Here is a 26,980-nt window from a genome sequence, read left to right on the forward strand (position 1 = left end):
TTCATATATTGTCATCAACTTATAAGTTTATAGTTAGTCTAGTTTACAGTCATAAAAATTTATAATCCCTAAAACTACAATAAATACATACCATTCTCAAAGTCAGAATGAAGTTCGGAGACAAATATCCAGGTTATCTCAGAGCTTGTCAGCATTGCCCCCAAGTTCCTCAAGTACTAAGATTTTGAGATTTCATTTCTTTCTACAGGGAAATCACAAATAAATATTTTCTATTTATGTTATCAAATAATATTTTTTTAAAATTTAAGGTTAGAATTATTATAAGCGTGGTAACATAGTTGACCCTTGAACAACATGGGTTTGAACTGCATAGGTCCCGGTATCCACAAATTCTTTTCAACCAAAGGCTGATCAGTTATACAGTATTTACAGAATGTGAAATCAACGTGCAAAGAGGATGGACCTTTGGTATATTTAGGTTCCAGAGAGTTCACTGTGGGAATTGAGTATGCCCGGATTTTGATGTGCCTGGGGGTCCCAGGACCAATCCTTCCTGTCTTTGTATAAGGGACAAATTTATAAGTATTTGGGTTTTTATTACTATGTTAGATTATGTTATTATAAACTGACAACTATTTTTGATACAGTTATCACTTACCTGTCAGCCATCACTTGCCAACATCTCACATTTCAATGCTTATCTTTCTTTCTTTTTTTTTTTTTTTTTTTTTTTTTTTTTTTTGAGATGGAGTTTCACTCTTTTTAGCCAGGCTAGAGTGCAATGGCGTGATCTCGGCTCACCGCAACCTCTGCCTCCTGGGTTCAGGCAATTCTCCTGCCTTAGCCTCCTGAGTAGCTGGGATTACAGGCACGCACCACCATGCCCAGCTAATTTTTTTTTTTTTTTTTTTTTGTATTTTTAGTAGAGACGGGGTTTCACCATGTTGACCAGGATAGTCTCGATCTCTTGACCTCGTGATCCACCCGTTTTGGCCTCCCAAAGTGCTGGGATTACAGGCTTGAGCCACCGCGCCCGGGCTCAATGCTTATCTTTCTTAGATTTTTTTTTCTGAAGTTTTTGTTATCAGTGATTTCCTTCAAATGCTCCCTTCCTTTTATTTTCATGAACTATCCATCTTGCTACCACTTACCATTAAACTTTCTTTCCAGTTTGCTCTAGTTTTCCACCTTTCACCCATTAGAATTTCCCATTGGGGAAGGTAAGGATTGACCTCCTTACCTTCATTTTAACTCTAGATATTTAACCTATGCAATTTCATTCATGGCTGTGATATGTAACATCAATTATGCCCCAGTATATTTCTCTCCTGAGTACTAGATTAATATATTTAATTTATTCAGCTAACAAATATTTTGAGGATGTTTCTATTTGCCTGGCACTATTTCAGGTGGAGAAACAGTGCCTACAATGTCATCCTTACATGCCTAGATACCACTGATACCTGAAACTCAATTTTACCCAAACTAAATCTATCAGATTGTCTTTCCTAGACTAATCTCAAGCACTCAGAATATTCTCTTGCTCTGATTACTGCTATGTCAAGTGTAATGCTGCTTCAAATACATATCTGTGTACATTTTCTCTTACATGCAATTTAGTACCAAAACCCCATTACTTCTTCTGAAGTGTCTAATTCTATCCTCATTGTCACTGCTTTATTTCAGCCCTTATGCATTGACTGGAATATCCCAATTAATAGACTCAAGGTACATATAGACAATGGACAGAACTTGTATAAATATAGAACTCTGTAACTCCCATCTGTAACCTATAGCAACTCACTCAGCTAACCATGCCCCAACAATAAATACCACACCCAACTCTTACCTACAATAAATATCTTAGAAGTCAGCCTATTCTGAGTCAGAGTTATAGAAAATTAGATTCCTATCTCTAGTAATAAGCCAAGGAGCTAAACAATAGCCTCTATAACAATTGGATCTAATAGCCAAGACTTGATTAGCAACTGACAGCTTCCTTAATTTTTTTTTGACTGTTGCAATTTGAGATCCACCAGAGAAAGCCGAAATATGCAGCCTTAACCCATCACACAGGATGCTCCATTTCCAGTTAGCTCATTTGTAGCTTCTCCATGCCAAAGCCTCCAATCAGGGCATACCTGAGCTTTTCTTTTTTCCACTATAAAGTTTTCTCACTCTGTACCTGCCTTTGATTCTCTGCCAAAACACCATTGATGGTGTTGATTCCCTTTCTATAGATAGCAGGCTTTGAATAAACAGCTGTTTCTTGTTCTCATTGGTTGGTTTTTATTTATCTCCACACAACACAATCCTAAGTAGTCTCTGCCCAGAGTCTGGATTCTTCCTATAGATGTCCCTCTAGAACCAGAGTAATATTTTAAAACTCAGAACCTGTATAAATTGTCACTGATCTTCTTATTTTTCAATGCTTCCTACTGCCTTGAGGATTCAGCTCAAATTCTTAAAATGAGCACATAAGACTCCTCTTTAATTCTCAAACTTCAGTTCTTACTATTCCCTCTCATAAAACTTTTTGCTGATCCATAATATAACTTATACTCTAATTTTTCTAATTATTTGAACAATATGGTGTGATTTCTTTTAATGAGTTTATCTATTTTATTTACCTGCTTAAATCATTTCTTGGTCTTTGACACTGGATTAACTATATTCTCCTTAAAGAATCTTGTGCTACCTCCAAGCCTTTTTCTATTGTTTCTCTTCCCTATCCCAATAATATTCTGATGTTAGTTTTACTTAGTAATCACAAAGATCATATTATTTTAATATAATTGTATGTATCTCCCATTACACTGTGAATCTCTCAAGCTTTAGTCTTCATGAATTTTATATCCATAGGAATTACACCAATTTCTAGATGATAGTAGTCTCTAAACAAATGACATTGGCTATTTTATTTCTGGCCTTGACCTATTGGGTACCCATATACATTATAGGATAATTGTATTATTATTATTTATTAACTGATGCCTGATGAATATAAAGCAGGTGTGCCCAGCCCCTGGGTCATGAACCAGTACTGGTCTTTGGCCTGTTAAGAACCAGGCAGCAAAGCAGGAGGTGAGTGGCAGGCCAGCAAGCAAGTGAATCTTTCTCTGTATTTGCAGCCACTCCCCATGGCACACATTACTGCCTGAGGTCTGCCACCTGTCAGATCAGCAGTGGCATTAGATTCTCATAGGAGCACAAACCCTCCTGTGAATTGTGCCAACAAGGGATCTAGTTTGTGTACTTCTTATGAGAATCTAATGCCTGACGATCTGAGGTGGAGCTGTGGTGATGCTATAGCACTGGGGAGCAGCTGCAAATGCAGACTAACATTAGCAGAGAGGTTTGACTGCACAGAGACCATGCTGAATCAATTGCCTGCAGACTCATATCAAAACCCTTCTGGTGAGTGGCACTTGATAATTAAGCTGCATTAGGTGGCAGGCTTTATAGTGGCAATGAGTTGATGTACTTCAATGTACAGCTGCATCTGGTGGCAGGCTTTAATTCAGAATCCAACACTTATTTTAATCTTTGTATGGCCTGCCTATTATTTTATTTACCACTTTCATCCACACCTCTTTCCCGCACTGTGCACTTGTCTCAGTCACAGTTTTGGTAAGCCCACAAGCTAACCCTAGCCAAAATGAATAAAAAATAAACATCAGTAGAGAGGTTCTTCAAAAAGGAAGAAAGACCCAATGATGAGAAAGCAGAAGACACTAAGAAGAAAGCTGCATTTAAAGGAAATACGAAGAGTTCTACTTAAATTTTGAGTTCATTGCAACAGGTGATTCACATTCTCAATGCCTTATACAATATGTGGCAACCAGCTATCCAACAAAGCCACAAAACCTTCAAAACTGGTTTGACACATGGACACCAAGCACCCTGTGTTGAAAGACAAGGCTTTGGAGTTTCTCAAAAGAAAAAAAAAAAACAATACAAGTTTTTATTACAGCAAATGTAATTCACTTGAATCATCCCAAAGCCATCTCTCCACCCTAATCTGGTGAAAAATTGTCTTTCATGAAACAACTCCCTGGTACTCAAAAGGTTAGGGACCACTGATATAAGTATTAATTTTATTTTTGAATATAAAAAGCTTATATATTTTTATAATCCTCATCTGTAATCATGTACTTACTTCCTAATGGGCAGAATCAAAAAGATCAAGGGGATACAATGTAGTAAATATGTCCTATAAAGTTCGTAGAATATTGAACACATTTCATATGCTTCCTCCCATTCTCTCAGGGCCATAATTTCTCAGACATTCAGCCACATATCTGCCTTGGCTGCCACTAAGCAAAGCTTAGGCTCATGTGATTTTGCTACCCAGGGAGTACTAGATGTTTGCCTAGTCAGGCTGCGTTCTCTTGCTTGGCTATCTTTACAAAATCAGAACAATATGCCACATGACCTTACTTTGTGCTTCTGCCATCACTTCCCAATTGAATAAGGCACCCACCATAAAGCATGTGTTCTGACTTGTGGGCAACTAAAGAGGGAACAGAACACAGATAATATAAATGAAACGGATTTTTTTTCCCCATGGGGAACTGTTGACTAACAAGAAAGAAATCTAGAGGCAATTGGACAAATAAAATTGCTGCTTTCTTCTCCCACTCATTGGCTTTCCAATGTTGTGAAGACATGCCCAGTGTTATAGAGTGGGCAACCAGTTGAATGATTTGCTATGTCTTTTTGCAACTGCTGGTGAGTTTGTTAAAGCAAGTTTGCTGTGCTTTTCATCATTTTTTGTTCTACTTCCATTTCCCCTCATTCTTGTTGCCCTGGGATTGTACCTCTCAAATGAAGACTAGCAATAGTCTTTGTCTCAGATTTTGTCTTCTAAGGACCAAGGACTAAAACAGGATGAATATAAACAAGCATTTGTGCATGTACTCATTCCTTTGTGCATAGCTGGTGCTGAGATAGTAAAAAAATCTCAATAGCTGTCAGCTAAGAAAAATAAAGCTAGTAACATGTTTATATTAAGTAACCAATTTAGAGAGATATTTCATTCCTGATATATTTGGAATAGGTTCAAAGGATAGAAAACCCAGTGATCTTTGATCCTGTGAGCCATATGTTGGTGTTCTAGACAGCATTTCAGAATGTCAGCCACAGGCACATTGCACTTTCCTCTTGCCCTTTTCTGTAGTAGTCCTTAAGAACCTCTGACCTAAAGGCTTTGTGAAAAAGCATGAACGCAAGGTTCAATCAAATACAGAAAAGCAGACATTTGCTGCAATTGATGCCTGACAAAGCCGTAAACTGTACGTGAGCATTGGAGACATATGCTTGCCATAATAGAGGTAAATAGACCTGCTAGTGAAGATCCCATGAAGCAAGAGATCCTGTGGAGTCTTTTGAAAGTTCAATATAGAGAGGGAGTGTCACTGTGTCCAAATATGTACACTGGTTCATTTTTATTTTTTAAATAGAAAACCCGTCATCTGTGCAAGAGTGGCTTGTTTATCAATATTGGCACACTGAAGACACCTTAATCTGCTTGAAAATGACATTGAATTTGATGTCATGTTATGCTTCAAGAGAGTATCTCTGTACACAGAGAAGGGCTGCACCCAGCAATCCTAGCTTCATGTAGCAGAAATAACTTAACTGAAATGATGGCACGCAGCTGTGCCTAGCTGGCAGATTGTACATTGTCATTTACATGAAGTGTACTTGGAGGAGAGAAGAAACAGAAGTTTATCTCTTGATGTTAATAAAGACTTCCAAATCAGTGATACACATGTAGTTTTTAGGGACAGTGATCAATAAGATTTCAAGCTACTCACCATTTTTTAAAGAAAATTGAAAATAAACTCTATTATACAAATTTAAAACCAAATATTTTAATACAATGTTTCTATTATAATACTAGTATGCCCTTAAAATATATTTAAAAGAGTAATGTTTTTTTTTATTATTTGTTTTTTATTTATGTATTATAATACTAGTGTGCTGTTAAAATACATTTGAAAGAGTAATACTTTTTTATTATTATTTATGTATTTTTACAACTACTGGTATTATTTGAAACCGAAGCCCTGGTAGGTAGGTGACAGACAGTGAGTAGCTCTATAACAGACATCACAATGAATATATTTGTGCTGGTTTTGAAAAAGATTTTTACTTAATCTGTCATAAGTTGCAGAGAATTGATATCAAGTCTATGGTTATTACTTATCTGACACAAATTTTCCTGGTGATCACAATTGTGGACTTTTAAATTTTTACCTCTAAATTAAAATATAAAACATACTGCAAATAACCTTTGTCATCCTGCAAAAAACATAGTATAGGTACCATAATTGAACAAAAAATATTTAGAACTTAAATAAGTGTCTGTGGTTTAGTAGCCTCGATGTGGCAGCTTGTGCCTGTAATCCCAGCACTTTGGGGAGTGGAAGCAGGAGGGTTGCTTGAGCCCAGGAGCTCAAGACTAAACTTGACAACATTGTGAGACTCCATCTCTACCAAAAAAAAAAAAAAAAAAATTAAAAAATAGCCAATGAGCATGGTGTCATGCACTCATAGTTCCAGCTACTCAGGATGCTAAGGTGGGAAGATTGCTGGAGTACAAGAGATCAAAGCTGCAGTTATGACAACACTACATCCCAGCCTGGACAACAGAGCAAGACTGTGTCTCAAAAAAAAAAAAAAAAAAAAAAAAAAAGGCTGTAGTTGAAAAGAAAAAAGGTAAAACCTGTTACATCCTTTCATGGAGAGTGCATGAAGCTTAAAGACTTTGAAAAATAAAATTAACACTGATTTAGGTTAAATACAATATTTACAAATAACCTTTTACATATTCTTCAAGTTTTATTTTACACTAGCTATTTCAGAATAAATAATACAATTAGTTAGCACAGCATATAAGGTCCATCAGAACCACTCTCAAGATTATATTCCGACTTTCATCTCTCTCAACCATGTACCCAGTTCTTTAGCCAAATCACGAATTCCCAAATTTGAAGCATTTTATTCATTTTTGCATTTCTTGATGGTATTCCTTACACCTGCTAGTCCCTCGTCTATTCTCCTTCCCTCCTCTACCCACTCCCCTATTTTTCCATGCAACAAATATCTACTCATTTTTATAGGTGACATCTTTTTTATAACTTCCTGAGAGCATCTTCCTCCCAGTTCTCTTACTAGGCAGAATCCATTATTTCTGCACCTGTATCTTATTTAAATTTTAATGATGCCTCTATTTTAGCCCTTGTCATGTTGTATAATTGTTATTTGCTATTGTGTTATTTTTGCTGAGTTCTTTGTGGAAAACAATTGAATCGTGATCATCTTGGAATACCCTGCACCTAGTGCGGGGCTTAGCACATGGTTACAGGACAATAATAACATTAGATTGATGAAGATAAGCTTTAAAATGTTTTTATTATTACTTATTTTCTTGGTTTTATTGTGGTAAGAACATTTAACCTGAGATCTACCCTCTTTAACAGATTTTTAAGTGTACAATACAATATTGTACTCTTAGCTATAGTTTGCATATCTACATGTGTATTTATATGTTGTACAGAAGACCTCTAGAACTTACTCATTTTTCATAACTGATGGCTTAATTGAATATACAATTCTAGGATTTGAAAATTCTTTCAAAATTTTCTTTCAAAAATCTAGTAATATGTGTTACTGAAAATCAGAAGAAATTATAGGCCAAACATTGCTCTTGCCACTTTCAGCCAATATCATTTTCTTTTTAAAATGGTTGCTTTTCAGCTCAAATGCTTTATTATTCATTTGGCCATCATTTTCTCTAATATGGCTATCTGTCCATTGATTGTTTCTGTGTATTTCTCATTAAATTATTCCAGTCACATTTCTCAACCATAGTCTTCTGTGAACAACTTATAAATTTTTAATTACTATGTATTTCCACACACAATAAATATCCTGTAAAAATATGATTTTTGAGGGTTCAGGACTGTGTATAAGTTTTCTTTCTGCATCAAGAAATATTCAAATTAGTACTCTGCATGTAATTATCTTTCAAAGCAAAATTCTGCTATGAACAATAGACAAATGAACAATGGTCTGACAATCACTTACTTACCCTTTAATATTACTAGTTTTATATAAAGTAAAATAAATTCATAATAAATGCATTTTCTCATTTATAACACCATGCATCCTTTAATAAACTATAATTGGTTATGCAGAGTAATTATATTTTCTATTGTTGAATTGATGTTGAAACACAATAGTTAATCAACAAACTTTTAAAATTGAATTACTTGATGTACCAATCAAAATCCTTGTCTAATTTCCATGTAGAAATGATTTATTTATTAGAGCTCTGGAAGCTTGAGATGGTACATTTTCCTATTTCTGGTATCTGGCTTGCATTCTGAACAGAAAAAAGTACATAAATTTTGTATCGGAAAAATGGCTTATTTTATAATAATATGAGAAGCAGGCCTTTATAAACAAGCACATCATGATTTCACATTGACTATTTAGTAGTTGTGTAACAAAGGATGTTAATCTCATAGTTCTTTTCTGTAAAACGGAATATAGCATTTTTATGGGGTTGACAGAATTTCATGTGAAAATGTAAGTAAGTAAATGGATTGGTGTGGTCTTTGGCCCTAAACATGTTTTTAACGAGTAACAAACTGAAAATTTTATAATCAAATTAACTTTTTATTTATAAAATCACATTTAATTGAAAATTAAGAATAGTCACAGAAAACTAAAAATTTTCTCTATGTTTTTAAAGCTTCTATGTCTTTAATCATTGTTTGACGAAATTTGATGGAAAACAAGTAGTTTTATCTGTCTACTTGGTGCAACTCTTCAGGGTAGCTTAAGATGTATTATAGGAATGACACCGGAACTCCCAGCTGTTTCGGGATAGCTCAAAAGGGAAGGCTGAAGAGCTTAACAAATTTGGTTCAATCTAATTGTATTTCTCTGTTTTACTAAAGAAAATATTTGTTTCCCTGATCCTTTGCCTTCCTCCCCCATATTTAGGGGTGTTTCCAATGATTTGGCAATTTGATAGTAATAGGGAGAACAATATATAATCAAAACTTGATTTCATGCCTGATTTGATTACAAGGTACTGATTAAACTAATCCTAGCAAATTCCATTTAATTCAGTGATTAGAAGAGGGACGTTTTCCCATACACTTTTTGAAAGAACAATCAATATAGGTAAGATTCCCTGTCCTTTATGATGGGATGCCTGAATCAGGCTTTAAATAATTTATTCAATTCATTTCTATGTAAATTTAGCAACAAGATTTTAGGTTTTCCTGAGAAAATTTGGACTGTATGTCCCCGGGTAAATGAAAGCAAAGCCATCTCCTTTCTCCTAGGTTTAATGACATTTATTACTTCGCAGTCTTGACAAGTACCATTATTACATTTCACTTTTTGAGTAGTGACAGTATGCTAAGCCTGGCACCTGACATAGCATTAGATATCTTGCCCAGTAGGTTTACAAGTTAATTCATTAAACCAAATCATTTCATTAGGACACTGGCCTCATGTGTTACAACTAGCACTAAAATAAATCATTTTATTCTATCCATTACGGTAAGTGATACATCTGATACATTTATTAAGCTAAAGTGTTCTCTCAAATTCTCATGTTAAATTATTTTTGTCACCACTCACTGTGCTGATAACTCTCTCAGGAATCATTACCTATAGGCATAAATTCCTGACTTTGTTTCCCGGTCCTTAGTTTCCTGCACAGTTTGGTCACAGGCTGCTTTTCCAACCTCATCACCTACTAATTATGTACGCAATTGTCCATGGCAACTAGGCTGCTCTCCTCATAGTTCAAAGGTCTGCTAGGCACACCATTGCCCGCACAATATGTCTCCCTCCAACCAGAAGGCTTCAACTCCTCTTTGTTCCATCAAACTCTACCCTTTTTTCATGATAAGATTCAACTCATTCTCTTTCATGAAGTTACTCTTCTCCTTCTTATATATACCCTTCCTTTCCACAATATGTTCTGCTGATGACAAACACCTTTGTTTTTGTCTTTGCTGTGCTGTTACTTAACAGTTACGGTTATGCAAATTTCTCAAGTGAGTGTTCCTTGAAATTCTGATTTGTTTTTAATTCTGTGTAAGGATATAAACCACTTTCTTATAGTGTTTTATATTTATCCAAAATTTAGCATCAAGTGCAGAGAGAACAATGTCCACATTTTAAAAATGTCTCAATACTTTTCATGTCATATTTTGCCTAGAAGCAGAGGAGTTGTAATTTATGTTTACCACAGACACCCTTAATGAATCAGTTCTAAGTTCTTGACTCACATATTTGTGATCACTCTTCTTATTTATTTGAATCCCCTGAAGTAATAACCTGACTTAGACAATAATTGCTTCCAGCTACCTTTTCTGTAATTGTTGAAAAACATCCTCAGGAAAAGTGATATTTCTTAAATGCCTAACATGTACAGGGACTTATATAAATCTTTAATTTCCAATTTAGTTTTAGTTCTCTGTGTGCTATGTATCCCTTGAACCTTTCTGAACCACTGTAGAGTTCATTTTTTCGATGTATCAAACATTCTATTATGCTATGACTTGCACACTTTTTTTTCAGCTTTATGGTGCAAATGTTTTAAATGAAATAGAAGCTATTGATGAAAGTAAAGGTACAGTTGAGTAAACCATAGCTCAATTTAGTGCTTATTTTCTGAGTGATAGTGGTATGGTGTAAGACAATTCTTGACCATGAGTATACAGAACAGCTTTACTCACTAGCTTTCATTGGCTGAACATATAAGACAGAATAAAATGTATATTTACAATATTATCTAATTGATTGCACACATGTATAATATATATATGCATGTATACATTTTATATATGTGTGTGTGCTACACATACATGTTAAACATTTCAGAAAAAAAAGAACAAACATGAAAACAGTTTTCCCAGGATACTGAAAAAATAGGAGATGCTTATATTTAAAATCAAAGCAACAACATATACCAGTGAATGTGTTTAGATAATTGCCTTGCTTATATAAAACAGATGATTCACTACTTCAATGATTCTCATGAGTATTCAACATAATTCTGATATTTTTAAAAATTTTGCAATAGTTTCAATAGTTTTGTAACCAAATATTCAAAATTTCTTTCTTTCTTTTTTTTTTTTTTTTTTTTTTTGAGACGGAGTTTCGCTCTTGTTACCCAGGCTGGAGTGCAATGGCGCGATCTCGACTCACCGCAACCTCCGCCTCCTGGGTTCAGGCAATTCTCCTGCCTCAGCCTCCTAAGTAGCTGGGATTACAGGCACGCGCCACCATGCCCAGCTAATTTTTCGTATTTTTAGTAGAGACGGGGTTTCACCATGTTGACCAGGATGGTCTTGATCTCTTGACCTCATGATCCACCCGCCTCGGCCTCCCAAAGTGCTGGGATTACAGGCGTGAGCCACCGTGCCCAGCAAGTATTCAAAATTTAAATCCTGAACATTAGATGCTCACAATACTGGGGAAGAGAGGTATGGCACTACATAAACATAAAATAATATTGATGCCTAAACCCACATCCCAAATACACCACTTTGATGGCTTATCTATGTGTTAACTTTGCAAGGCTACAGTTATCAGTTATTCAATCAAATACAAGTCTAGGTGTTGCCCTGAAAGAAATTCATAGATGTAATTAAAGTACACAACCAGTCAACTTTGAGTAAAATACATTTTGCAGGTAGTCTGGATAGGCTCAATTTAATCAAGTTCTGAAATGCCTTAAGAGCAGAGCTGAGATTTTTCTAATGAAGAAATTCTACCTGTTGACAGTAGCTTCAGTCATGACCAGAAGGCTTTCAGCCTGGCTTTCTTCTTGACTTCCCTGTGAATTTTGAACTTGACCAGCCAAGTCCTCACAATTATATAAGCCAATTATTTGCAATAATTATGTTAATATATAACTCCTGTGGTTGAACATTGCTTGACTGGTAACAACCATGCACACTGAGTACATGTGTACAAATAGGTTTACAGAACATACATAGATACACACTAAAATGTATTAATAGACTGAATATGATCTATACCTCTTAACAGGGTGATACTTTAAAGAGCAAAAATGAGGACAATTCTTGGTTACACTGGATCACAAGAGTAAAGTAGGACTATTCAAGATAGGCTGGATAAATCCATTTAAAAAAAAACCACACACACAGAACATCAATGGGATCAAATGAGGGCTTTAGATAGTTCTTCATTCTTCTATGTCAAAAGCAAAAGGGTGTGTGTGGAGAGTGGCAGGGGTGTTTGTGTTTGAGCATATATGTTCATTACTTTTGAGTCTCCCAAAAATGTTCATGGCTCTAAAAGATTAAGAATCACTAAATTTTCTTCTCTCATCTTCTGCAAATGTCTGTATCACGTTATCTTACCGTGAAATCAGTTTTTATCATCCTCTCCATTTTGTGACATGCCTATTAAATATATCTTAAAGATTTTATATCTTTTTATGTGCTCTAATCCCAGAAAGTCATTCATTCACTGACAAACATTTAATTAACACCTATATTGTAGCACACGCTCTTCTATACCTTGGCATATGAAGGTGAATAAGGTTAATTCAGTAATCATAGAACTCACTAGCCAGTAAAATTGTAGACAAAGAAACAAAAAAACAAACAAAAGCATGTTGCATTTCTCCTAATCCTCTTATGTTCCACACACTTACTTATTATAGTATTAACAAAATCGTTAGCAACAGTGAGAATACTGATCCCAATTTTGACCTTCAAAGTGGACTATATTATTGGTTGCATGTTACTAAGGTCCATTCTGTCAACAACTACTTTTCGTTCTGGTCTTTATAACTGCACTGCTCATTTGCTACGCATTGTTCTCTAGCTATTCTGGCTTAAACTAGCCGTGATATTTGTCATATACAAGGAATTCCATATTCAGTTATGACAGAATCTTTTCATAAATCCATTCTTCTATTGGTCTTCTCTTTTATTGGAGAAGGAAGTGGGTATTTTTTTTTTTACCTCTTAATTTTCCTAGAGAAAACTATCAGGCATATCACAACCCTCGGCACACCACACACACCTATTGCCAGTTTCAGAATTACAGATACATTTCTCTGTGGTCACTTCAGTTTTCCAATTGTAATAATCTCTGAATTTGTAGGAAGTGGTATCCGAAGTTATCTGTAAGCATGTTTTAGTTCTTAAGCTCACTCCAACTTAGACTTTCACCAAATTATATTGGTTATAAGTTTCCTTTTTTTTTTTTTTTTTCTGATCTAAGAACCGAAACTATTCTTCTGTCCTTGACTCTTGAATACAAATCTGATTCACACACTAGTGATATAAGAAAGAGGGGTAGTTCTGCTAAATAAAGTCACAGAGTTCCACTAAACACTGCTTGTATTGTAAGGATTATACTATGTTGCTATATCAAGGTGTCTTCATTTTAAGCCAATCATATTCTAATTTTAGAGTACGTGGTAATTCAGCATTGCCATGTTTCTGCAACTTCGCCATTACTGAGGGATGCCTACATCCTAAGTCCATTTGATTCTATTCCTGAAGACATAAATTTTTGGTTTGACCTCTCAGGTTTTTAAACAATTCTAAAAAGAGATTATTGAAACCAAAGTTAAAACTGTTATTAAATAAAACATGAAACCTAAAGCAACTGTGAAGCCTAAAAATAAGAAATTTCTTAAGCAACAACTGTCAATAGAATGGGACCATTTTAGGATTTCTACTACTAGGATTAAAGAAGCATTCTTTATAATTTTAAGAGAACTGGAGTCAAGTACAATGAAAGTATGTAAAACAATGTGCATGACAATTTCCAGGAAGACAATTTGATCTTAGAAATATTTTGATGGACTTCAAATTTAAAAATTCAGTACTACATCTGTGATGTTATAAAGATTAGTTTATGTTTTAGAACCACAATCTTTAAATTCCTTAAGAAAAGATGGGGCTCAAATCCATTTTGTGATTATCATCCACTATTTAGTAAACCTTGGATCTATCCTCAGCATAATGTAAGACATTGTATACGAACATTTTAGCAACTTAAAATTAGAAGCCATGTCTAGGTAAGAGTACTTTAAGTGTTTTAACTAAGTTTGTTCTACTAGCCAACATGAATTATCAAAATTAGCAGTTTATCAAAGGTATCATAATTTTTACTGTGTCATTCCAGAGATTAGACAATGCATACATTTTTTTTTTTTGCAATTTCTTGTATTAAACAAAATAAAAGATACTGAATTTTCATAACAAACTCTTTTAGACAATTCAGCTTTTGGGGAAAGAAACCTTTTTTTTTTTGCTTGTTTATTATTTGTTTCTTAAACATTAAAGCATTTATTTTTTTTAAATAAGAACATGATAGAAAATTTTTGGAAGAAATCCTAAACAGGAATCTGAGCTTTCTTTTGAAGACTACAGTTTATAAACGGAAACTATATACTTGAGAAGCAAACAAAAACCACAACAAAATCTATTCAAACCAAAAGAAAAATTTTAAAATGCACATATTATGCAAGTCTTTTATTTCCAAAATCCTTAAAAATGATTTTTTGGTATTATATTTTTCACAGTTCATAAACAGTCTTTCCTGTATGAAAATACAATGCTCTTATTTTTGCTTTACTCTTTATTCTTTATCTTTCTCACTGGTTTCTTTTTCTTGCTCTGAAAGAATGCACTCTGCAAAATGTGAGACATGGCCATCAGTTCTTTAAACACTGTATATTGACCCTGAATAAAACCATTCTCAAAATTTTTAACTATTTACTTCTCCTACTTTAGAAAAACCTTCAGAATAAATGACTCCTAATAACTCTTTACAGTCTAATATCAAATTCTTCTTCTGTCTGAAGTGTAATTTCTCCTTTTCACTTATCTTTTGGACAGGATTAAAATAATACTTAATATGATTCCTTATGGTTAGTATTTAGAAAAAGTAGAATTAAATGGATCACATTTTTTTTTTTTTTTTTGCTGCTGTGTATATTGAAAATTCTGTTCTTTTTAATGCTATACTTTTTCTCTGCAGAACGTGTCTTAAACTTCTTCCAGTTTCTTTCCTTGAGGCCCTCCTTTTATATTTAAGGCATGAATTAATTATTTCAAATAACAATGAAAAACACATCTTATTTCTATTTGGTTCCTCCCATCAGTAGAGAATATCAACATCACATTAATCTTCTTAACCACAAATTTTGTTAAGATATGTTTATTCTGAAAAATTTTCACTGTTCTCGTAATACATCCTATTGGTTTTTCACCTGGAAATCTAAATATTACACTCTCTGAATAGTATGTTGGCTTCTCCATCTGTACCTGCCTTTGTTTGTAATGTGTCATAATTCCAACAACGTTGATATTCCCACTACACTGTAAATATTTTATAGAGATTTCTATTTGGGGGAAGGTATTTTGTGCTTCCAATTGCTCCAAATCTTAATAAACTCTTTCCCATCTCTTCACATATTCAAATCTTACTAATATTTAAAAACTCAATGCATGTATTATCTATTTCAAGATTTTCCTGAACTTGTTAGCCAATGGTACTCTCTCCTCTTATTGAGGCATTAAAAGATAGTAGGCTTTGGAAACAAACAAAAGTGCTTTTCAAATTTTTATTCTGTTAGTAATTTGCGATTCTAGACAAATATTCTTCATTTTTCTATTTTTAAGGTACTTGGCCATTATGGAACAAATATCTAACTCACACAATTTTATAAAGACTTGTTTCAAAAATATACTTATGTTTGTGTATGTGCATGTGTATTCATACACACAGTTCCCTTTTTAAACCTGGGAAGTGTTAAATAAATGGCACCTACAATTGTTACTAAAGCACTTCTTATGTTTTTCATTCATTTAACCATAAATCACATAATGAGCTGATATACTCTACATTTATGGATGCTGTCCCCATTCTCTCCACTTTTGAACTCTATGTATGAGTTCAGCATTTTACTTATATTTAGCACCTCACAACACTAAATAGAGAAGTCACTTAATAGACAGTCTTTGGAGTTAGGTGGGATAAAATTCCATTAATCTCTGTCTTGGATAATAAATGTTTATACATTATAACACATTCTCAGAATGCTCATAGCTAAAATCACAGACTCAGGAGAATTCAAAGATAGTATTTCTAAATATTGATAATAAGAATGTCTCAAGAATAATTTCTTGTCAGAATATTGGCCTGATGTTGTATAAAGCTTTGGGTTAGAGTTATACTAATGAACTAATATTCATTCAATGAATATTAGTTCAGTGATTTTTGGTCAAGTAACATAAATTCTGTAATCATTCATTTACTCCTCTACAAAGTAAAAATAACACCATCATCACACATAACTGAAAATCAATGAAAATAATCCATATGAAAGTATTTTATTAAGCTCCTCTCCACATAAAGTTATTGTCATAAGCACTTGAATGTAAAACTGGAAAAAACATGTTTTGTTTTCATTTGCAGCACTTTTGAACAAAATGTTGATGACTGTGGTCTAAATTTGATGAGAACGTAGCATTTCCTCTGGAAAAGAAATAGACTGTTAGAACTGAGAATGAAAGAGAAGACAGCATGAGGTCCTAGAAGCCACTACATATTGGAAGAACTCAATAGAAAATAGATAAAGAAGAGGAAAAGACCGATGTGAATGATCACACTGAGATGAACAAATCAAAATTAAAGAATGTTACAGAATAAGCTATTGAGTTCATTTACTAAATATTAGGCATTTAGGTTCCAGACAATCAATAAAGCCTTCTTTTCTTAAGTATACCTAGAAGCATAACCACATGGCCAGAGAACCTCAGTGATGAAATGATCTTCCAGATATACAACTATATGTATAGAGTGACAATTTTCTCAAGGCTAGGAATCATGGAAGTATAATATATCACAAGTGAAGTAATGTAGTGTTTTGTGCTTTGGCTATATAAGCTGAATATGTATTTATTTATGAGTAAAACTTACTAAACATTACCTAAATATAACAAGATTCTTCAAAGTAACATTTGTGAAATCAGAGACAAATCTTAAAAAGTGCTAATCTAACATTTATGAAATCAGAGACAAATCTTATAAAGTTCTAATCATGTGACCTCTGGACCAAAAATGGACTATGGAGATTCAGAGTGGGTGCTTAACCAATGTCTCATCAAACTTAAAGCAATGTCTATTATGCAATGTATTTATTTTAAGAAAGCAAATTAAAAATTATGAAAAGGTTCTGTTTTTAAACAGAACATTTAAGTGTATTCACATTTTTCAATGTTCTCTACTTTTAACTGCATAGAAAACTATTTTATGATTCACTAAAAATAATTTCTAACATTTCCATCAGTGCTTTTTGTGTTTTTCCCTTAACAGGGATTCTATAATAAAATGAACAGGATGGCCTGACTTTCATTATGATGACTGTAAGGGAAATACCTAAAACAAGCTAACTGAAGGACCCAAAATAACAGGCTGTTGTTAAAATATGACACAAAATACACAGCCCGATGAATCAAAGTTTTGCTTGGGGTTAGAGAATTTCCATGGTTTCATGAGAAGTCTAGAAGAACTGTTTTAATAATGATACAAGAAAACACTAACCAGACTTACAAATAACTTAGAAGATAGCAAAGAAGAATGTGAATAATTTAACATGTGAGAAAGAAAAATGTAGTCCTGTGTAGAAGGCTCTGGCACATCCTGATATCAACAGTTTTAAGTGAAATTTTAAACTGAAGTTGATTGAAAGCCATTTTTGAGCATGTATTGATACTTATTTAAGCATGCAAATGTAATAACCTAGCTTGTGCTAACCTGACTCCATCTTATCTGTGCACCTGACATGCTCCAGCTGAGTTTCTCCCTCCCTGCCTCGGCCCCCTCAGGTGCATTACTGGGTCACACTGCACTCAAACCTTTGAACCATTAAGAGTGGTTCACACTGTTCACAGTACCTGTAACCATTGTAACCACATCCTGCTTGGCAAGTCTACCTGATATTGTGAATACCTTCCTTGGTGACTAATTGTATGAAAAGTTCCCCTTTTTACACCCCCCCAATGATTGTATGGAAATAGCCTTAGCAGCCAACAATCCTGGGAACCTCCTGCCCCCTGGTTACCAGCTTCCTTATGTAACTTGCTTGTTCTGCTTCTGTAAAATTCTGCTTCAGCTAGGTATGCCCTCTCCTACCTAAATCGAGGTATAAAGGGAAATCAAGCCCCTTCCTTGGGGCCAAGAGAATTTTGAGCATTAGCTATCTCTCAGTTGCTGTCAAATAAAGGACTCTTAATTTGGAACTCAGAGTGTGGCACTTTCCTTCTGATTCACTCGGCTACAACACAAACAACCATAATAAGTAACTATACAAAGATCACTCAAAAAATAAAAGATGGGGCCAGGTGTGGTGGCTCAAGCCTGTAATCCCAGCACTTTGGGAGGCTGAGGCAGGCAGATCACAAGGTCAAGAGATCGAGACCATCCTGGTCAATATGGTGAAACCCCGTGTCTACTAAAAATACAAAAAATTAGCTGGGCATGGTAGCACATGCCTGTAATCCCAGCTACTCAGGAGGCTGAGGCAGGAGAATTGCCTGAACCCAGGAGGTGGAGGTTGTGGTCAGCCGAGATCACGCCATTGCACTCCAGTCTGGGTAACAAGAGCGAAACTCCATCTCAAAAATAAAATAAAATAAAATAAAATAAAAGACAACAAAATGAGAGACAGGGAAAGATGGATTGCAATTTATTGTACAAAACTTCAGAGCATAAAATTGCAGGCAAAAATATTAAGATTATATTTTATTAGCAATATCAAATATCAAAACAGTGGATGCAAACATTTAATGCAAATGGTAATACTGGAAAATGATATTTATTACCAAAACATATAACTAACTCTACCCAAGATATGTGTCAAATATTTTAAAACAGTGTATAATCTGGAGGAGGACCCAAGATGGCTGAATAGTAACAGCTCCGGAGTGTAGTTTCCAGAAAGAACAATGCAGAGGATGAGTGATCACCCATTTCCAAACAAGTTTTCACTGCCTGCAGACCAGGTGATTCCCAGGCCGTAATGAGCCACAAGTTCTCAGCACAGCTGTTTCAGTCAGTGCCACAGGTAGGTTCACAGAAACGCACACAAATCTGGGCAGCCATTTCAACTGGCGCTTGGAATGCTGGGGAGACAAAGCCACCCATTCAAATGAAAGGGAGGGGTCTGAGATCCAGGCAATCTGGCTCGGTGGATACCACCCCCACAAAACAAACAATCTGAAATGCTCGGGATTGAGTGTTCCACAGAAAGTGCAGCTGGACCTGAGCTGGTGCAGCTCAGATGGGGGAAGGGTGCCCATCGCCAATACCAAGGCAGTTCACACAGCAGCTGGGCAGAGCCTATGGCAGCTCAACAACACCTCTGCTGGCAGACTGTGGCTAGACTATCTCCGTGTGGGGCAGGGCATCTAAGAAAAAAGGCAGCAGCATGTCAGGAACATATAAATAAGTTATAGACTCAACAAAAAAATGAAAACTACAGGCCAATACCCACGATGAACATAGATGCAAAAATCTTCAATAAAATATAGGCAAGCCGATTGCAGCAGCACATCAAAAAGCTTATCTGTCACGATCAAGTAGGCTTCATCCCAGGGATGCAAGGCTGGTTCAACACATGCAAGTCTATAAGCATAGTCCACCACATAAATCGAACCAAAGACAAAAAACACATGATTAGTTCAATAGCTGCAGAGAGGGCCGTCAACAAAATTAAACATCCCTTTATGCTAAAAACTCTCAATAAACTAGATATCAAAGGAACATATCTCAAAATAATAAAAACTATTTACAGAAAACCAAAACCAATATCATACTGAATGGACAACAACTGGAAGCATTTCCTTTGAAACACAGCACTAGACAAAGGTATACTCTCTCACCACTCCTATTCAATATAGTATTGTAAGTTCTAGCCAGAGAAATTAGGCAAGAAAAAAGTTAAAGAGTATTCAATTAGGAAAGGAGGAAATCAAATTGTCTCTATTTGCAGATGACATGATTGTATATTTAGAAGACCCTATCATCTCAGCCTAAAATCCCCTTAAACTGATAAGCAACTTCAGGAAAAATTTCAGAATACAAAATGAATGTGCAGAAATCACAAGTATTTCTATACATCAATAACAGACTAACAGAAAGCCAAATCATGAGTGAACTCCCATTCAAAATTGCTACAAAGAGAATAAAATACCTAGGAATACAACTAACAAAGGATGTAAAGGACCTCTTCAAGGAGAACTACAAACCACTGCTCAAGGAAGTAAGAGAGGACACAAATAGATGGAAAAACATTCCATGCTCATGGTTAGGAAAAATCAATATCATGAAAATGACCATACTGTCCAAAGTAATTTATAGATTCAATGTGATCTCCATCAAGCTACCAACAACCTTCTTCATGGAACTGGAAAAAATCACCTTAAACTTCATATGGAACCAAAAGAGAACCCATATAGACAAGACAATCGTAAGCAAAAAGAACAAAGCCAGAGGCATCAGACTACATGACTTCAAACTATACTACAATGTTACAGTAATCAAAACAGCATGATATTGGTACTAAAACAGAGATATAGACCAATGGAACAGAACAGAGGCCTCAGAGGCAATGACACACATCTACAACCATCTGATCTTTGACAAACCTCACAAAAACAAGCAATGGGGAAAGGGTTCCCTGTTTAATAAATGGTGTTGGGAAAACTGGCTAGTCATGTGCAGAAAACAGAAACTAGATCCCTTCCTGACACCTTACACTAAAATTAACTCCAGATGGATTAAAGACTTAAACACAAGACCTAACACCATGAAAAGCCTAGAAGAAAACCTAAGCAAAACCGCTCAGTAAATTGGCATAGGCAAGGACTTCATGACTAAAACACCAAAAGCATTGTCAACAAAAGCCAAAATAGACAAATGAGACCTAAGTAAACTTCAGACCTTCTGTACAGCAAAAGAAACAATCATTAGAGTGGACTGGCAACCAACAAAATAGGAAAAAATTTTTGCAATCTACCCATCTGACAAAGGGCTAATATCCAGAATCTACAAAGAACTAAACAGATTTACAAGAAAAAAATAAAAATAAAACCCATCCAAAAGTGGGCAAAGGATATGAACAGACACTTTACAAAAGAAGACATATGAGGCAAACAAACATGCAAAAATGCTCATCATCACCAGTTATTAGAGCAATGCAAATCAAAACCACATTGAGATACCATCTCATGCCAGTTAGAATGGTGATCATTAAAAAATCTGGAGACAACAGATGCTGGAGAGGATGTGGAGAAATAGGAACACTTTTACACTGTTGGTGGGAGTGTAAATTAGTTCAACCATTTTGGAAGACAGTGTGGCACTTCCTCAAAGACCTGGAAATAGAAATTCCATTTGACCCAGCAATTCCATTACTGGGTATATACCCAAAGGATTATAAATCATTCTTTTATAAAGACACATGCACACATATGTTCATTGAGGCACTGTTTACAATAGCAAAGACCTGGAACTAACCCAAATGCCCATCAATGATAGACTGGACAAGGTTAATGTGGCACATATGCACCATGGAAGACTATGTAGCCAAAAAAACGATGAGTTTATGTCTTTGTAGGGACATTGACGAATCTAGAAACCATCATTCTCAGCACACTGATACAAGAACACAAAATCAAACATTGCATGTTCTCACTCATAGGCAGGTGTTGAACAATGAGAACACATGGAGACAGGGAGGGGAGCATCACACGCTGGGGTCTGTTGTGGGGGACCAAGGAAGGAACAATGGTGGGGTGGGGAGGTTTGGGAGGAATAACATGGAGAGAATTGCCAGATGTAGGTGATGGCGGAATGGAGGCAGCAAACCAAATTGTCATATGCGTACCTATGCAACAATCCTGTGTGATCTGCACACGTACCCTAGAACCTAAAGTACAATAAGATAAAATAAAAACAAACAGAAAAGTAGTGTGTATCTTTTTTCTATATAGGGGAATCTGGAAATAATATTCCTCCATGATGCTGCCCCACACTGCTGGACAGTTTCTGTTTTCCTGGACAGTGTCTCCAAATTACATCATCATTAGTGCTAATACAGGTGGCTTTTTTTTTTTTTTTTTTTTTTTTTTTTTTTTTTGTGGAACACAATCTAGTTATCTTTCATTTTGTAAACAATAATAGGTTGAGTAGAAATTACGATATTTTACCTCTTCTTCAATAAGACATAGAAATATAATAACTGAAGTATTGAGAACCACGTGAACAGATTCAAGTATTTCAATTTCAAATGTTCCTAGTTACAATTCTCAAATTCATACCTCAAAGTCAAAGCATGCTTTAAAAATAACTCAATCCATAAAGTATGGGAAAAAATTGTAACCAGCTTTACCAATTAGTTAAATTAAAAACACAAACTACAGATACTGATAGGTAAAATTTTAAAATGTAAACTAAATTTTTATTGCCTACTAAATTACAGATACTAATAGGTAAAATTTTAAAATATAAACTGAATTTTTATTGTCTACTAATCAGAGAGGCCCAATATCTTGCTAGTTTGCAATGCTAGTTCTATATCTCAATCCATTTCTTTTGCACCTTTGCTCTTGATTATTCTTTTAGCTATTGCTATAGATCCCATTGCAGGAGCCAACAGAATCCCATGGCACGTATCACCATTTCCTTGTTACTTTCACAAATAGATCATGCTTCTCCAGATCTAACAACACTGATTTGTCCTCTGGTTTCAGCTGTTCTTTCTCCTCTCCGCTTTTGTGGCGTGACTTTTTCCCTTACTTGATTTTCTTTAAACTCATCGGCTAGCACTTTATCTCTAATCTTTCTCTCTTTCATATATTACATCTCTCCTGCCCACTTTTCCTTTCCTCAGTCCCCTTTTAAGTTTCAAGAACAGTACGTTATCAGCTCAAGTTATTTCAGATGCTGCCCTTCTTCTCAGTTTTGTCAGAAGGTCCATTTATCTACCCTTCAGGAAACCTCCATCACAGAACTTTGAGAAGAAAAACAGACTAGCCATTGTCAACTAGAGGGATATTCTTGCCAAGAATCTAAACAAATCTTTTATATTAATTTCTGTTTCTTTAGTTTCAAGCAACCTCCAATAGAAGAAAAGCCACATATCAAATGTGTCAGCCTCAAGGAACAACAAATATTGAGAATTCAGCATTATTTGAAGCATAGCAACTGTTCTTTTATATTTCCCTTCTTTAATCTATTTTACCTTAAATTCTTCTGGACATTGTCTCTGACAACAAGCTTCAAATGCATTGGCACAGGATCATATACCCTGTTTTATCTGTAGGAGGACATAGGAAAGGAGAAGACAGTGGTGAGAAGAAAGGAAGTGCCACTATAGGAAACCTCTGGACAGCGTTGGTAAACCCCTCAGTGGTACTCATGTGGTTGGTGGTTGCTGAAATCTGTGTGTCAGAAACACTTTCCTGGCTGCATAGTAGATTCCAGGATAAAATGAAGAAGAAGCATGAATTAGAGTCTTTATTAGAAAAATTTCATGTAAAAAATTGAGATTAACAGGGGGATGAACGAGAGAGAGTAAGAAGGGGAGAAAGAGGAAACATGAAACAGATGATAGTGAAATGCCAAGTATCCTGGCTGTTTTCCTAAGACTGTACTCTTTGCTGATTACTAACACTATATCCTGTGAGTTAATGTAACATTGGCAATGGGATCACATGAGGAGAGGTACAGGCATACCTTAGAAATATTGCAGGTTCACTGTCAGACCAATGCAATAAAACAAATATTGCAATAAAACAAGTCACACACATTTTTGGTTTTGTGATGTCTCAATGCATATAAAAGTTATGTTCACACTATATTGTAGTCTATTAAGTGTACAATATAATTATGTGTAAAAAACAGTGTACCTACCATCATTTAAAAATGCCTTATCACTAAAAAATGCTAATGATCGTCTAAGCTCTCATGAAGTCATACTTTTTGCCTGTAGAAGGTTCACTAGAGTAGTACTTTTAATATTTGCCAGTAATGTTTCCTTTGCATTCCCTGCTTGGCTAACTCTTTGGCACAAGAGTCCTACCTTCTAGTCTGTTTGAGTTTTTCACAAGCCTTCCTCACTAAGCTTAATCATTTCGAGCTTTTGATTTAGAGTGAGAGAGGCGCAACTCTTCCCTTTACTTGAACACTTACGGGCCATTAAAGGATTAGTAATTGACCTCATTTCAATATTGTTATGTCTCTGGGAATAGAGAGGCTCAAGGAAATAGAAATAAGGGAAGCTGCTGGTCAGTGGAGCAGTCAGAACACACACAGCATTTATTGATTAAGATAGTCATTCTACATTACTGCAGTTTCTGCAGCCCCAAAATCATTATAATAGTAATATCAAAGATCAGTGATCACAGGTCACCATCAGAGATATAACAATCATTTAAAATTTAAAATATTGTGAGAATTACTAAAATATGACCACAGAGACAGGAAGTGAAGATATGCTATTGAAAAAATTCTTGATGCAACATTGCCACAAATCATTAATTTGTAAAAAAAATGCAGTATTTGCTTGGCACAATAAAGCAAAATGCAGTAAAACAATGTATGCCTGTAATTCTACTTACCTATGTGCAAATAAGATTCTTTTTTATGTCTCATACATAAAGGATAGGTAAAGATACAAATAGGTCAGGACTTGAAAGAATGCTTATTGGCTGTTGTAGTGGAAATCAAAAATGAGGGAATGGGCCCAGATTTGGCTCATCAACTGACTAGTGTATGAGCTTAGAATAGAAAGTTAGTTCCAGACATCTTCAGGCCTTCAAATACAAAATAAAAATTCTCTATGATTGCAATTTCTGTATTGACAAAAGAATCTCATTGAACACGTTTGATGTGAATACTATTATTCAAATTTATTAATGTTTTGTGTCAGGCACTAAGCTAAGAATTTTGCACTCATTATCTCATTTAATCTTTACAGCCTACCAATGTTATGAATATTGAATACTATGAATTTTTCTCAGTTTAGATATAAATAAATAGAGGAGCTAAATAACTTAGCTAATATCACATATGTAATATTTAAAATCTTAGCCCAGAAACCAGAACCTTAAACACTAGATTATATAATTTTTATCATGCCTCATGCTCAAATTTCCCTTCAAAAAGCAATACCTTGGCTATCAAATTTTCCACCACATTGTGCCTACCCATGCAAACTGGATTGTTTTAACCATATTTTGAAGATAGATTTGGTTTTCATAAAAGCTATTAAATAATTATCACTGGTGGATTCATATGTATGTTATTTATACATATTACTTACTTTATAGGTATTATTTGATAGAATTATGTTTATAAAGATGTGACACTGAAGTGACTGCAGTGATTTTACTACCATAAATTTAGACGCTGAGTGAGAGAGGAAAAAGAGCTAAGAAGATGGGGAAAAAAAAAAAAACAAAAAAAAAAACCTTAACGGCACTGTGTGAGTGCTGCAGCAAGCTGCATCAGAGGCCGAATCTTCCCCTAGATATTTCAGTTATATGAGCTGGGTAATTTTGTGTATCCTGCAATTAAAAGAGAAATGGTCATGACTCACACACTTTCCCTCTGTTTATAAACAGTAAATGCATAATAGGTGTCCCAAACTGGAAATAGCACATATCTCCATCAACAGGAAAACAGATAAACAAATTATGTACTATCCATATAATGGAGTACTACTCAGCAGTAAAACAAAATGAACTGTTGATTACAAACACATACACACACACACACACACACACACACACACACATACACATTTACACAACATATATAAACATCAAATGCTTTATGTTACTGAGAAAAACCAGATAGAAAAAAAAATACTGTGTGAATCTATTTACACAAAGAAAAAAAAAAAGGCAGAAAATGTCTTCTCTTGGAAGTAGAAAGGGAATTAATTTGAAAGAGACACGAAGGAAAATTTTGAATTGATGGAAAATTCTATGTCTTGTTTCAGGTGATAGTTTTACAGTAATACTCAATTCTCAAAACTCAGCAAATTACAAATAATATCTATGCATTTAATGTGTATTAATTTTACTTCAATTTCAAAGGAAGATGATATTCCATTCTGCTCCTGTTTGTATCAGTAATATCTAGATTTGCTATCCAATATTATGACTATTAACCACATGTGACTATATAATTTTAAATTAAGTAAAATTCAAAATTTAGTTTCTTAGTTGCACTAGCTATATTTTAATCACTCAGTAAGGGCAAATAGCTAGTGACTGCTATATTTGTCAGTGGAGACACAGAACATTTACATTATTGCAGAATGCTCTATCGGGTAGGACTAATGTAAAAAACATGCCATATACTTAATGTTTGAGCAATAACCATTATTTGTTGCTAATTTATTTAGTTGATTTTTTTGTATCCATTTGACTATCCTCTTATGTCTTCTCTTTTTTACATTGACAAAATTTCCCACCATGTTTGCAAGTTTATCTTCCATTCTCTTCATTTAATCTTAATGTACCCCAATATGACACAGAGGTCACCCTATATACTCATCCCAACCATAGCCTTGACTTTAAACCTATATATCACTTCTACACTCAAAACTCAATTAGCTTAGGCTCATAGTGAATGATTACGCTCTTATCCAAATTGGTACTTGAGTTTTTAGTCCAACTTCTTCAACTGAACATTCTTTCTACCATGGTCTCTTCGAAACAGACCTAAATGTATAATAGGTGTTATAATCTAAAGAAATGTTATAATCTTTTAGAAAAATGATCCTGGTCTTGCTTCCTTTTTTATTTTTTTTATTTTATTTTATATCAAAATAGTCTTACATATCCTCTTCTTTAATGTCCTTCATGACTACTTGGATCAACATTATACTTTCTATCTGTCAACAATAGTCACACCT

The sequence above is a fragment of the Saimiri boliviensis genome, chromosome 3 (assembly GCF_048565385.1).
Source record: "Saimiri boliviensis isolate mSaiBol1 chromosome 3, mSaiBol1.pri, whole genome shotgun sequence".
In the NCBI taxonomy this organism is placed as follows: domain Eukaryota; kingdom Metazoa; phylum Chordata; class Mammalia; order Primates; family Cebidae; genus Saimiri; species Saimiri boliviensis.